The 14098-nt window shown below is 37.9% G+C and overlaps 1 long non-coding RNA gene across 20 annotated transcripts in view; it reads right to left on the minus strand.

The window, feature by feature from the left end:
• LOC111095666 overlaps nucleotides 1-14098 on the minus strand; it is a 38469-nt gene that overhangs the window by 9587 nt on the left and 14784 nt on the right. For 10 of the 20 annotated variants that reach the window (XR_005358680.1, XR_005358681.1, XR_005358675.1 and 7 more), the window contains 2 exons: nucleotides 10932-14043; nucleotides 1168-6143 (listed from right to left, as the gene is read on the minus strand). This is a non-coding gene — a long non-coding RNA (uncharacterized LOC111095666). The remainder of the gene's footprint in view (nucleotides 1-1167; nucleotides 6144-10931; nucleotides 14044-14098) is intronic. The other 10 variants (XR_005358683.1, XR_005358676.1, XR_005358678.1 and 7 more) reach the window with 5 other exon arrangements.

Below are 14098 nucleotides of genomic sequence, written 5' to 3' on the forward strand. Positions count from 1 at the left end.
TCCAAGTGATTTATGAGCTCTGTGTCTGATGCTCCCATCACTTCTATCCCTTAGGAAATTACAAGAGTTTTAGGAGCTCTGTGTTGAGAGTAAGGGGCAATGACCAAATATATATTGCCTATTATGTCACACAGAGAGACACACAGAGGAGAGACATACAGAAGAGGTGAAGATGGAGCAGAGAGAAATATAGTCACAAGATGAAGAACCTTGGAACCATCAGAAGTTGAGTGAAGGGCAGGGACTCTGCCCTCGATGTGCTGGTGGCAATGCAGTCCCGCTGGTAACTTGATGTCGGACCTAGTCTTCAGAAATATGAGAAATTAATGCCTGGTGTTTTAAACCACTGTGATGAAACTTTTATGTGTCAATTTGTCTTGGCTAAGGGATGCCCGGAAAACTGGTAAAAGTATGTCTGCGTATATCTGTGAAGGTGTTTCTGGAAGAGATTTGCATTTGAATCAGTAGATTGAGTAAAGAACTCAGCCGTGATCAGTGCTGGCAGGCAGGCCTTGTCCAATCCCTTGAAGACTTGAAGAGAACAAAAAGATGGAGGAAGGGCCAATTTGCTTTCTCTCTTTTCTCGAGCAAAATTTCCATCTTATGCCCTCTGAATTCAGAGCTTCTGGTTCTCAAGCCTTCAGACTCCAGGACTCAACACGGTGCTGTTCCCCCACCTGTTGCTCCCCCACCTGAGCCTCAGACTGGGATTTACACTACTGGCAGATGTGGTTCTCCAGCTTGGAGATGGTATATTATGGGATTTCTCAGGCTCCATAATCACATGGGCCACGTCCCATAATCTACCTTCTCTTATATATCTAAGTCTAGATAGACAGACAGACAGACAGATAAATCAATAAAGATGTATATAGAGGCAGATCCTATTGGTTCTGTTTCTCTGGAGAACCCTGACTAGTATAGACAGCTGGTTTATGACAATCTGTTACAGCAATCCTAATACACTAAAACAATAATGCCTGTATCTTATTCTTCAAAAATGATTCTCTTAAACCTAATCAACATTCTATTAGAATTAAAGAAAATTAGGGTATCTCATCACAAAATGATGGACTAAGAGGAGTCCATCAAGATTTCATTTGCATGGAGTAAAAATATAAGCCTTCGAGGTTTCATAGTCCTCATCATAGTGCCATAAGAACTTACCCTTATTATTTGCAGTCTGTGTCTCAATATGGGGAACAGAGTGAATGCCTGACATCCTCAGATAAAACATTTGATTAAACCCTTGCGATCCATACGGTGCGTGAAGTCTTGTGCTATCACTAGTAATATAATGGAAACCGTTAAAGTGGCTCTGTGAACTTCAGCAACTCAGGATGAAATTTGATGTTAGTTTTGAAACAGGACCACCTCTGTAATTCAAAGGACCAGTGAAAAGTAAAAACACGGGGCTTTTTATTCAGAAATTAAGAATATAAAAATAAGAATTAAACCAAGAATGGGGCCCTGCACAGCTGCACAAGTCAAACACCCACGAAACCAGCCTTGCGTGGAAATAGCTTCTAGTTAAGAGTTCAGCCCAAGAAGAGAGTATATCTTAATGAAAATCTTAGGAGGTTACTTTTCCTAAAAAAAGAAAAAAAAAAAAAAAAAAAGAAGGGCAATGAGCTTCCCCCCTACTTTACAGAAGAGGAAACAAATAAAGCTGGAAGTCGGCGTGCTGATGAGCAGCAGCAGAAGGTAAGTCCTCCTCAGCAACATAATAAAGACTCTCCCTTGAACAAGTATATTCACTGGCAAGGCAAAAAAATTGTGTATATATACATATATATATAAATATACATGTGTATGAATATAGGCACACAGATATATACATACAAATATATATTAGAATATGGCAATAATGACATATCATATTAATACAATATATTGATTTGTATATGCTGATATAACTAATACACTTGTACATATACTAATATATACTTTTAAAATATATAATACATATATTATACATATTATATTAATGAGAGACCTGATGGGAAGCATTAAAGGAAGCATTTGACCAATGAGTTCCTTTCTTTAAAGTTTTTAATTCCAGTTAGTTGACATACACTGCTATTATTAGTTCCAGGTGTACAATAGAGTGATTCAGCACGTCCACACAACACCCACTGCTCATCCCAAGTGCTCTCCTTCATCCCCAACACCTGTTTCACCCAACCCCCCACCCCCTTCTTCTCTGGTACCATCAGCTTGTTCTCTATACCTGAAAGTCTCTTTTTTTGATCTCTCTCTCTTTTCACCTTTGCTTCTTTGTTTTGTTTCTTAAATTCTGCATATGAGCCAAATCATATAGCATTTGTCTTTCCCTGACTGAATTATTTAGCTTAGTATTATACTCTCTAGCTCCATCCGTGTCATTACAAATGACAAGCTCTCATTCTTTTTACGGCTGAATAATATTCCCTGTCTATATACACCACTTCTTCTGTATCCATTCATTTATCAGTGGACCCTTGGGCCGCTTCCATAGTTTGCCTATTGTAAATAATGCTGCTATAAACATAGGGGTGCATGCATCCCTTTGAATTAGTGTTCTTGTATTCTTTGGGTAAATACCCAGTAGTGTGATTGCTGGATTGTAGGGTAGCTCTATTTTTGACTTTTTGAGGAAACCCCTTACTGTTTTCCATAGTGGCTGCACCAGTTTGTACTCGCATTAACGGTGTACAAGTGTTCCTTTTTCTCCACATCCTCGCCAACACCTGTTGGTTCTTGTATTGATTTAAGCCATTCTGGAAGGTGTGGGGGGAAAGCTCACTGTAGTTTTGATTTGCATTTCCCTGCTGATAAGTGATGATGAGCATCTTTCCATGTGTCTGTTGGCCATCTGTATATCTTCTTTCCAAACCAATAAATTCTAACATAGCTCAAAAAGAGAAAAACAGTAAGAGAGATCTGTAATCAAGTTCAAAAAACCTTGTAGAACATGAGAAGCAGAATCAAACATAAATCAGAATAGAAATTTTCTGTGCCATATCCAACTGAGAGTTTTTACTAATTCTTTAATTAGGAGGCAATTGGAGTATATTATTACATGCAATAATATTTTAATGTTTGTATAAAATTAAGCTCACACTAACCTTCTAGTAAAATGAACATATTACATGGTGTAATTTAGTCATGCTTAACCAAGCTTTGGGTCATCTTCAAAACACCACAAGTTAAAAGAAAAAAAATGTATTAGCACAGTGACAGAGAACATTCTAATTGCTGTTATATTCTGCTCTAATACTTGCATTTCAAAATAAACAAATCCAGGGTCCTTTATAGAATATTATTATGACCAAAAGTTTTTTTCCATCTTAGCACTTATATGGTCATGGACCTCACCTCAGGGAGCTTATGCCCCAGGAACCAAACCAAATACAGATGCCTCTAGCAAAAAAAAGGAAAGCAATAAATTCCAATGGAGTCCAAATTTCAGAATAAATAATTTAAGACAGTTCTTGATACCCCAAATTGTCCATTTCCTCATACCCAAGTATTATTGGTTGCCTATGTTCTTTTGTCTGCCACTATATCAATAATTGTCACGATGCAAAATCTCCTGGCTCACCGCAACCCAATTACATTTTCAGTAATTGAAATCCTTTCACCACTAAATCTCTCAAAGGAAATCACCATCATTCTAAGAGCTAATACTGATCAAACACTCTCCTAATTCCTTGCATGAATGATCTCACTTAATACACGTAGTATCTCATTTAATACATATGTGAGGCAGGTATCTTAATGTTCACGTTTTGTAATTGAATCCTCCGAGGTGCACGAGTTTAAGAAATTTGCCCAGAGTCACAAGGTGACAGTAAAGGAGTCAGGGTTCACACCCCAGCAGTCTCTGCTTGTAGCTTGCACTTTTATTCACTCCCCTGTGTTGCCTCCAGACTCCGGTCAGCAAACTCCCTGATAGGCGCACCCCTGCAGCACAGAGATCCATCAGAGGAGCAGGCCCCTTCAGAGCTGGGCCCAACAGACAGCAAATCCTACGTGAGTGCGGAGCTTGCAATCTTGACACGGCTTTTTTCAGCTCTTCCTTCTCCTCTCTTTTATGTATCTCATGTAATTCCTTTCTCATGCGTATCTGGCCTCAAGATCTGGTTGTTCCACTGCATCATAGGGTTGGCTTTTTTTTTTTTTCTTTCTTTGTAGAAATTTGATTACTGACTACACATTTTCCCGAGGTTACAATTTAGAACTTGTCACAGAGGCCTGCATCTTTTTTTTCCTGGTAGAACACTTTGTCCTATCTGCCTTTGGGGCTGTGAACCCCCAATCCCCTCCCCTCACTACCCCTCCCAGCCTCCGGATTGGAGGGTTTAATGAGCCCGTGCGCCGGTAGGCAAGTAAAGGAATGACTAATTTAGTCCAGATTGAAAATACATCCCCCTATTTTGTAGAAAGATGTAAATAGTATAGAACATTTTTAAGTACTCCTGGTCTGAAGAATTCTGGAATTATTCGTCTAACCTGTTGTTCTCGACATCATCTAGGTTACATTTAACATGCTTATTTGTTCTTAAAATGAAGGTACGTAGAAATAGTTGCCTAATAGTAAATGATCAAATTAGCTGAAATACGTGCACCCACAAGGACAACATGGATCCTACCTCAGTACATGCACTTAACCCAAGTAAGAGTTAAGATAATCGAAGGAGACCGTGTGAAGTTCTGATATATTGAGGAATTTGTTCCAAGAACGGAACATGGCTTTGGCTCTCACTTAGAAACTATGTGGATTTACAAACAAGAAAACTGCAGAACTAGAACTATCTAAAGACTATAAAAAATAAAGAAGTATGAAAGATGCTTAGCAAATCTATGAGCCAACTCTCCTTTGTCTTTTAATTACATTGTTATGCTTAAGATAGACGTCTCGAACATCTTAGATATTCTTTCTCAAATATCTTTACATGAATACATGCTTTTCATTCAGCTTTCTCATATCCTTCATTTTTATGTTTTCTGATTTTTTTTTTGTTTTTTACCATCACCTTAGGTTATTTCTTTAAATATTTCAATTCATCATGTTTTAAACTCATCTAGTTAAAGATATCCTATCTCCTGGCAGCACATCCCAAAGTAAACCAATACAGACACACATACGCACATATACCAAAATACTAAAGAATGAAAACAAATTCACAAGGCCAATCAATAGCAACACAGACACACTTAAGTACAAATATTTTTACATTCTAGTTCAATCAATGTTCTGCTCACTGAACCATGCTACTTCAGTAGGACATCCAGTACATTGTTACTGATCAGCAATTGCCAAATGTTTAACTACCAGTAAAAACAGCTTTGTGCTCAACCTATGAACGATACCCAGATCAAAGCAAAACTATTCCCAAACACAACAGTATTGTCCCGTCTATTGTTTCCAAATCCTAGGCTGTAGCCAGCCAACAAAATCAGCCTTTCTTGGTGGGCTTAATTACTTTTTTTATCACAGCCATGGCTCCCCCAGTAAGAATAGCAATCCTGACTAAAGCAAATCAGTGTTAACTATTCTAGAAAGAAGGGCTTCAGTGTAGGCAACTACTGGTGCCAGCATCACTTGCCAGGTGAAAACACAGTGTGGTGTCATGGGATTTCCCAACAAAGACACGTTGAGTTCTCTCTTGAAACACAGGGTCAGATGTGACTCGTTAGGTATTTATTAAATTTTACCACTGTTCGTCATTTCCTCTGCATTCAGCAAGCCATCGCTGTCTGGAATTAGCATTATCCACTTGACCCCTAGACCATCAGTCCATAACAGGGTGTATTCACTGAAATGCATGCAATTAAAAGCTTGTTCAAATGCTATACGTTTATTTTGGATGTTTGCATATGTCCTTGATTCTAGTAACTGTTCTATCTTCCTGACAGCAAGCAAAGAAAGGGCATTTTGAGCAGAAAATAATTCGATATTCATAAAGCTGTGAAGCCATAAGGCCTCAATTCTAAATTTCATAGAACAGAAAACTGAGGTCCAGAGAAGTTCAGAGACTGTCTTAGTTCATTCAAGCCAGACTAATATCTGAAACTGAGGCCTCCAGACTTCATGTAAGCTCATCATTTTCCATCATGTGCTGCTCCTTATTGCCCTACCAGCATCCTATGACTGCTACCTACAAAAAAGACATCAAATGACTTCACATGGGAGTATTGGCTTTTATTCTAATTATTAGCTATTTATGTTATTTATATTGATTGGAAGTATTCTAATAGCTCTTAGAAGTCTATTTTTAAGCACAAAACAAGTGAACAAGTGGAACATTCTTATTAGAGGCTAAATGGAATTATTAGTTACATTCATAAGCAGCATTCCTCACATAGATAATAGCAACCAGAACCCATAGTAATGGATCAGGTTTTACAAAATTAATTTAAAATATTCAAGAAGTCTTTCTTTCACTTTTAATCATTAAGGTACCAGAATAGTAAGTATATGAAACGTCTTTCCATTCCATTATTATTTAGAAAGAAAGTAAATAAATATTGACCTGCTTATGGGATTTAGTCAGTATCACACGAAGTACAGCATGGCACAGTGGTTCTCAACCATAGATGAGTGTTTGAAACATCTGAGAAACTCTTTAAAATCTCATTAGCCAGGCCACAGTGAAGACTGGTTATAAAAAAAAATCTCTGGAGTTGGAACCAGGGCATTGGTATTTTTAAAGCTCTCCAGGAAATTCCAATCTACAGCTAAATTTGAAAATCATTGAAATAGAACACAAGCTTTATATGCAACATATATGGCATTGGGTCCTGTATTGGTCCTTTACTTTATAAACTTGGGCAAATTTCTTTATCACTCTGTGCTTTGGTTTCTAATTCTGTAACATAACAATGATGAGAATGAGAATACCTACCTTGTAATGTGGTTCGGTTGATCAATGTTAATATATATCATTCTACACAGCACATGACAAAGGACAGGTAGTCAACGAATATTAGGTATTAGTTTATGAGGAGGCTCTGTTTCTATCAACAGTGGCATAGCTTGTGTCAGACTAAACTTCCTGTAAATACCAATCAAAAACTCTAGACAAATATTAAAAAAGCAACTGTTGAAGACATCAGTGTACAATCCAAAGCAGGCAGAAACTGGAGAAAATCCAGTCCTTACAGAAAGCACACGAGGCAAGCTCCATAATTAGTTGGCTTTCCCCCTGAGGACACTCTCGGGCTTACTGCAATGCAGGCAGAGAATAGAAATCAACCAGGAAACAGTATCCTATTGTGAAGAGGACACAAAGGATGGAATATGGGACTGCTAGCCGAGCAGTAAATTGAATGAAAAATTCCAAAGAGTAGGGAAACACAGAAGGGATGCCCCTAAATCTGCATGCAGATACCCTGGACTTTGCCTTACATCTGAACTGTCCATGCTCATGGGGAGAATATCAGGAACTCAGCAGAATGCAGCTGCTAGAGAATAAAGAACTGAGAAAGCATTTCAGCAGCTACCTAAAAGTGGAGAGACTTTGTAGTTCAAGACTGGCCAGGTGAATTGGGTTTAATAGATACCTTCACTTTTCATTGAATCTCTAAAGATCCACACATTAGGGGTAAGAACCATGACTAAGTCTGTGTCACAGAATGAAGGATAAAACCAAAGAGATACACAAGCACACACAAACCCTAAAAGCAAACCTCCAAAAGATCGAAGGATTATGTTAGGAACTTATAAGCCATGTATTAGCCTTTCAGAACAAAATTTAACACCCTCTAGAAAAAGATAACATAATCCAGAAGGTTTATCATCCAAAATATTCAGTACCCAATCAAAAATTACTAAACATACTAAAAAGCCTGAAAATATGGCCCAAGCAACAGGAAAAAATTAATTAATAGAAGCAGATCCACCTATAACTTAGATGTCGAAATTAACAAAAACTTTGAAACCATTAATAGAATTCTGCTAAAGAATTTAGAAAAAAGGTAGACCAAATAGATGAATATATAGTATCTCAGCTGAGAAGTTAAAAACAGAAACATAGGCAAGAAAAATACATGGAAATTGCATAACTAAAAATACAATATCAGAAATAAAAAGTTCATTATATTGGCTTAATTGCAGGCTAGGTCTACCAAAGAAAGAGTCAGTTAATTAACCCAAAGGCAGAAAAACAGGGAAAAAAGAAGAAATACACATAATAGCAATTGAAGACCTGTGGGCCAATATTTTATTATCTGGCATACGTGTCCCAGAAGGAGATCTGGAGACAGAAGAAATACTTAAAGAGAAAATAGTTAAAACATTTCCAAACTGATAAAAAAAAAAAAAAAAAAAGATGCCAACAGACCCTTAAACATTGCAAATTTTCAGCAGGGCAAACACAAAGATAAACATACCCTGGGTATCTTTTGTTCAAACTGGTAAATACCAACGATTAAAAACTTATTAAAAACAATCAGAGAAGAAAAGCAGCACATTACAGTTGGCAACAGCGATATGAATGATGACTAGTTTCTTACAAAAAAATGATGGAAGATGGAGGATAATGAAATTTTCTCTTTAAAATGTTACATGAAAAATCTCTCAACTATTAAGATTACATCAGCAACTATATCCTTAAAGAAATGAAAGCAAATCAAAGCCATTTTGAACAAAGCTGAGAGAATGTATTGCAAGCCAAACTTCAGTACAAGAAATGCTAAAGGGGGACACCTTGGTGGCTCAGTCAGCTAAACCTTTAACTCTTGGGCTCATGTCATAATCTTAGGATCATGAGATGGAGCCCTGGGTGGGGCTCTGTGCTGAGCATGGAGCCTGCTTAGGATTCCCTCTCTCCCTCTCTCCCTCCCCACTACCCCTGAGCATCTGCTCTTACTCTCTCTGTCTCTATCTAAAAAGAAAAAAAATAGACTAAAAGAAAAAGAAATGCTAAAGGAAGTTCTGCATGCTGAAGAAAATAACAGCAAATGGAAATACAGATCTGCAGGGAGGAATAAAGACTACAAGAAATGGTAAGTATTCGGGTAAATATAAAAAACAATTTTTCCTAAATTATTGAAAAGTTAATTGACCATTGAAAAATGAAAAAAAAACATACTTTACATACTTTAATATATAGACAGAAGTCTGGAAACATGGAAAGTCCCTGGCAAGAGTGTGTAAATGGAATTCTACAATTCTAATATTCTTACCTATACCTGTGGCAGTAAATATTCACTTAAGCAGCATCTGATAAGTTAGAGGCATATCTTGCAAATGTCTACAGCAAGCAATGAAAAAAATAAAACATCTTAGCAGCTGCTCTATAAATAGAGAACGGAAGCAGAGGAGTAGATGCGGCCCTCACCATTTCACCACCCACCCTCCACTTCGGGACCCCCCAAAATAGACTGACACCTGAAGGTGGGAAGGCAGAGAAGTGAATTCCCTAGAGTCTTGAATTGGCTGAAACTATCCTACGGTCTGAGATTTTACTTCTGCAATCCCAGAACAGGGGCTTACAAGAGAAATGACATTTAATGGAAATATGCAGTTACATTTCTTCTACTTCTGAGCTTACAGACTGATATTTTACATTTGTTTTTATGTGCCTGCAACTGTAGGAGACAGAAAAGTGTCTGGAAAGATGTGTACAAAGCTACTTGGTCAATATATCTGAGAAATGGGGCTAGCGAAGCCAGGGGTGAAGGACTTAGACTCTATACTTCATACACTTCTGGGGCATTTCCCCATGTTTATTTTAACACAAAGGAGCGGAAACATATGTAAAACAGCTTTTTAAAAATTCAACAAGCCAGCTTCTCCACTCACTAGCTCTTTGACATAGAGGAGATTACTCAACCTCTCTGGGTTTCCCCATCAGTGTAATGGGGATAACCACTGTACCTAATTTAAGAGCTTGTAGTAAGGTAAAGAGAGCAGTGCTTTTCTGCTTAACCTGGTCCTTCAGGCCTGATTCATTAGGACATTAAAAAGGCAATATGAGCATATGCAATATTTTATGAGACAGCTGAAGCATTCTGTGTCCCCACACAATATTTTTGAGGTAAATGTATGACTATTAAAACTATGTGAGATAAAGACTGTAAAAAAATTAGATTAAGTGTTGCCACCAAATTAGAAAAAATACCACTAGTTTCCCGTTGGTTTTTGATTTTAGAAATGCAGATGGAGGATTAACAAAAGAAGGAACAAGTAAGGGTCTACTGGTTGGCCGGTCCATTGGTGGGCTGCTTAGGTAGTGACACCAGGATCTCGGCACAGTGCGATGCTCACGGGCCGGCCAACAGCCAGAAACAACAGGCTAAGGGATCAGATCTCATTCTCAGGGCAGAGCACGTGCCCACTGAGTGAAATGGAGGGCAAAATTATCCCCTCTGTGTAAATATGTGTTCTCTTTTTCCCTTAGTCAAGCTATAGTTAAATTTTTATATACTAAATGTTGGGAGAATGTGAACCCATTGTGCTGGCACAGACTTAATACTTGGCTTACCCTCAGCAATCATGCGTCCTAGAGATCAGGAAAGTGTTCCTGTATTTATGAAAGATTAAGAATATTGACAGCAAAGAGGGGCACCAGGGTGGCTCAGTTGGTTAAGCGTCTGACTCTTGGTTTCAGCTCAGGTCATGATCTCAGGGTTATGAGACTGAGCCCCACAGAGTATGCTGGACATTCACCCTTCCCCTCTGCCTCTCTCCCTGCTCATGCTCTCCCACTCTCTCTCTAAAATAAATACATATTTTTTTCTAAGAAGAACATTAACAGCAAAGAGAGTAAGGATAAATATTTCTTATAAGTTTCTGTTCCTTCTTCTATTTATTTATTTTTTATTTTTTCCTTTTCTTCACCCCTACAAAGGATAGCATTTACATAGACTGTGCTGAACTGACCTGGTTCAAATTGAAGGACATTAAAATCCCTAATGCAAATGGTTCTCATAATTTAACTTACACAGGAGAAGTGATGTTGGTAACACTCGGTCCCAAGCCAAACTCGGCAATCTTCTTCTCATTTCCTTTTCTGAAACCTTCTTCTTGCCTTGCCTCTCATCTGTGGTTCTTTCCATTGCCAACACCATCATCTTGCCCACCAGCTACCCAAAGTCTTCCATCTTTACAAAGAAAAAATCACGAAAACAAAAAATTATCGTTCTAATCCTTACCTTATTTCAAGGGTTTTTCTCATATTAAAATAATTCATATCTAGTCTGATCAAGAAAAAAAAAACTCACAAAACTTCCTGGAAATAAGTTGTGATTTCAAATAATTTTCTACTCAAAATAATCTTTGCAGTATACAGAGGACTATTCCTGGGTCTTTTGCTTATTGCTTATTGCTACCCCAATACCTCCCACAGGGTTTCCATGCACACCTGTACACACACTCACATTGTGTCTAAAACAGAATAAATAAAAATAGTCATTCTTTCAGGCAGATACAATGGCTGCCTCAATAAACCACAAGTCACAAGTAGCAGGTAAAGAGAACCGTTTAGACTTTATTTCTGGCAAACAATTTGAGCCTGTATCTGAAAAAGTGCCTCCAGTCTGGTATTCCCTGCTAAAATTATCTCAAATAATACATGTAGAGGAAGCTACCAAATCAATTTCTTTTCACCCAGTTTAGGGGTTTTGACCAATTTCTTTATCACTATACAATCAATCACAACTTCCAGATGTCAAACTTTGCCATTATCATAGCTAAGTGGTTCAGTTAATACATACTCAAATCAATATTTTAGTCGCAAGCCACCACCTCAGGCTTTTATGATCTTATTTTATTTCCTTCCATTGACATCAATGTTTCCTGGTAAGTTTCATAATTCCCCAGAGTTCGAACTTACCTAAACAGTTGTTCTATTATTAATTGCTGACATTATTAAAGAGGTTTATTCTCCACTATGAAAAATCTAAACAGACAAATAATGAAAGTTAGTAACTAAAGTTGATTTTATAAGATATTAAACACATTGACATGTAGCAGTTTAGTAAATACTTGATGAACGAATTGATCAAAGAGTAAATTAATTGGCAAATATTTCTTAGCTTCCACGTAAAGGATTGATATTCAGAAGGGATTACACCCTTTTCATACTGGAACATTATCAACTACTTTAAAAGTGTCCCTCTGGTTTCTCTTTATTTATACTTACAAATATGTTTACGTTTTTTTTTTAAGAGATTAAATTTCTTTTTTTTAAAGATTTTTATTGATTTATTTGGGAGAGAGAGAGAGCGCCAGCAAAAGAGAACAGGAGCTGGAGAGGCGCAGAGGGAGAAGCAGACTCCTCGCTGAGCAGGGAGCCCAATGTGGGGCTCGGTCCAGGACCCTGGGATCATGACCTGAGCTGAAGGCAGACGCTAACCGGCCGAGCCACCCAGGCGCCCCTTGTGTTTCAGTTTTAAACCCTGCCTCAGGAAATGACTTCTCCATTTGTTAAAACACCCTCATCAGAAGAACCTACGTTCTACACACTGCACACAGGCTTTCTCAAAATCGGTTCTGTGCACACCGATGCTGCACACTTAGCTTAACCCTCGAAATCGAGCTTTATTCCTGTACCTGGTACCACACAGCTCAGACCTTGTGCTGAGAGCCTGATCCTTCTTTCCTAATTTTTGGCCAATATTATTTGATCTTTTCTTTACAGACTCATAGGTCCTAGGCTCTTGGTTCTCCAGGCTTCTCTTCTGGGTTTCTGACCCCTATTCCCTGACTTCCATGTTTCTTACCCACTTAGACCTATCGTGCCCACTGGCTCTTCCACAACCCATCAACTACTCCAGACCAGAGATCTTGGAGCTAGTCTGAATTCCAAAACCATCTTCATCCTACTGTGTCCTTTTGCCATGCCCACTTATACTCTATCTAGTTGTACATGGAAGGAAAACCAGAGCAAATGCATTCCGTGTACAAAGCTAGATCCTAAACTAGCCTTTATTTTACTGACAGCCTAGTTTCGACCCTCACAACAATTTCTCAGTCTTCTCGGAGATTTGATTTCTGAGTCTAGTGAAACACTTATTTGGCTCTTCCTGGCCCCCACCAGCCCACTTATTTCCCTACTAAAACTTTGTCCTTAAAAAAAATAATAATAAATAAATAAATAAATAAATAAATAAATAAATAATTAAAACTTTGTCCTCCTTGTACTGGTATAGCAATGAAAAATAATAATGATGATGATGATAATAATAATAAATATAGCAAACAAACAATATTGAAAGAAAACAAACTTATTTTTTCCTTGGATCAAAACATCTCCTACTATAAACTCCCTGGGAATTACTGACCAAGTATGGTGGTTCAAAAGGGATCTCAGGTGTAAAAAATGATAACAATGTCTCTGCTGAAAAAGAGAAGAGATGAGGTAGTGTTAAATATCAACCTCGGTGAAGATGTGATTGCCACCTCTGCACCTAATCTTATGCTAGCGTATGCTACTAGTTCATGCAAATGAAAAAATTTCTCCATCCAAGTGCATGATTCACAAAAAAGACATCCACTCACAAAAAGATACCCAGTTTAATGTCCCACAAATTGATCCAATCCTAGCAAACAGAGCCCTGGCTTCCCTGCTGCACACTAAGCAAAACGCCCCTTAATTATAGTGGCACCATGGAATGGTATTCAGAAAAAGCATAATGTTGTTCTTAAGTACAATGAAGGTTATGGAATATGTTTGTGTGTGGAACAGACCTCCTGAGGCCCTCGCCTCCGTTAATTCTGATTACTGATGATGGCTCCTTGTGGGAGAATATTTTTGGAAAAGGCATAACAATTGTTTCATATTTAATGCAGAAAAAAAAATGGTAGGTTGTTGATTTAAAATGTTTATTGCTCTTGTTTTGTTCATCCCATTGCTAACAAAAGACAGACATGGCTGCAAAATGCCATGGAAGATGCAGACAGATGCATAGGGATAAAACGCGCACGCTGTGGGTTTCGACATGTGTCTAACTGAGCATTTCCAGATGTGAAAGGAAGGAGATAGATTGCAGACTAATGAGAAGGACTTGCTTTCTTTTACATGTTTATAGTTGCTGTGGGTGTTTCCCCTCGAACTAGGAAAAAAAAAAAAACCTTCATCAGTGAGAAGTAGGAGGTTGAAGGAAGAGT

The sequence above is a fragment of the Canis lupus genome, chromosome 4 (genome assembly GCF_011100685.1).
Source record: "Canis lupus familiaris isolate Mischka breed German Shepherd chromosome 4, alternate assembly UU_Cfam_GSD_1.0, whole genome shotgun sequence".
NCBI lineage: Eukaryota > Metazoa > Chordata > Mammalia > Carnivora > Canidae > Canis > Canis lupus.